This window comes from Rutidosis leptorrhynchoides, chromosome 1 (genome assembly GCF_046630445.1).
Source record: "Rutidosis leptorrhynchoides isolate AG116_Rl617_1_P2 chromosome 1, CSIRO_AGI_Rlap_v1, whole genome shotgun sequence".
In the NCBI taxonomy this organism is placed as follows: Eukaryota; Viridiplantae; Streptophyta; class Magnoliopsida; order Asterales; family Asteraceae; genus Rutidosis; species Rutidosis leptorrhynchoides.
Genome location: NC_092333.1, coordinates 276,612,857 through 276,614,048, shown reverse-complemented (window position 1 = coordinate 276,614,048; position 1,192 = coordinate 276,612,857). Strand labels below are relative to the sequence as shown.

The following is a 1,192-nucleotide window of genomic DNA, read 5'->3' as shown; positions in this document are numbered from 1 at the left end:
ACCAGACATTAATGCGTCAGATTATGAAATCAAAGGGCAAATTCTACACATGGTAACTAATCAATGCCAATTTAGTGGTGCGCCGAAGGAAGATCCAAACGAACATCTTCGAACCTTTAATAGGATCTGTACTCTATTTAAAATAAGGGAAGTGGAGGATGAACAGAGCTATCTCATGTTATTTCCCTGGACTTTAAAGGGAGAGGCCAAAGATTGGTTAGAATCGTTACCTGAAGGGGCGATTGATACATGGGATGTTTTAGTTGAAAAATTTCTTAAACAATTCTTTCCGGCATCTAAAGCCGTGAGACTTCAAGGAGAAATTGTTACGTTCACACAAAAGCCAAATGAAACTCTATATGAGGCATGGACAAGATTTAGAAGGTTGTTAAGAGGATGTCCACAACATGGTTTAGACACTTATCAAATAGTACAAATATTCTACCAAGGATGCGACATCACTACACGAAAAGACATCGATATAGCAGCTGGTGGTTCTATTATGAAGAAAACCGCAACTGAAGCTTACAAAATTATTGATAACACAGCATCCCACTCACATTAGTGGCACTAAGAAAAAGATATCGTTAGATCATCTAAAGCGGCTAGAGCCGATTCTAGCCATGACTTTGATTCCATTTCTGCAAAGATAGATGCTGTCGAGAGACGAATGGAAAAGATGACTAAGGATATTCACTCAATACGAATTAGTTGTGAGCAGTGTGGAGGACCACATTTGACAAAAGATTGTCTCAGTATTGAACAAACGATGAAACAAAGAGAGAATGTTTCATACATGAACCAAAGGCCTGGAAATAATTATCAGAATAATTATCAACCGCCAAGACCAATCTACAATCAAAATCAGAATTATAACCGAAATGTTCCATACAAAAATCAACAAGGTCCTAGCAATCAACAAGTATCTAATAATACTTACAATCAGCAAAGACCTATTTTTCAAAACAAACCACCACAAACCGATGATAAAAAGCCAAATTTAGAAGATATGATGTCGAAGCTAGTTGAATCCCAAACGCAGTTTTTCACATCTCAGAAACAAACGAATGAACAAAATGCTCAAGCATTTAGAAATCAACAAGCTTCTATTCAAAATTTGGAACAAGAAGTGAGCAACCTAGCAAGGTTAATAGGTGAAAGAAAACTGGGAAGTCTACCTAGTGATACAAAT

General features: G+C 36.8%; 1 non-coding gene across 1 annotated transcript; it reads right to left on the bottom strand.

The window, feature by feature from the left end:
• Window positions 1–307: 307 nt before the first annotated feature.
• On the bottom strand, window positions 308–414 carry LOC139886969 (small nucleolar RNA R71). Its single transcript, XR_011772825.1, has one exon. It is a non-coding gene; the product is annotated as a small nucleolar RNA R71 (small nucleolar RNA).
• Between the last annotated feature and the right edge of the window lie 778 nt (window positions 415–1,192).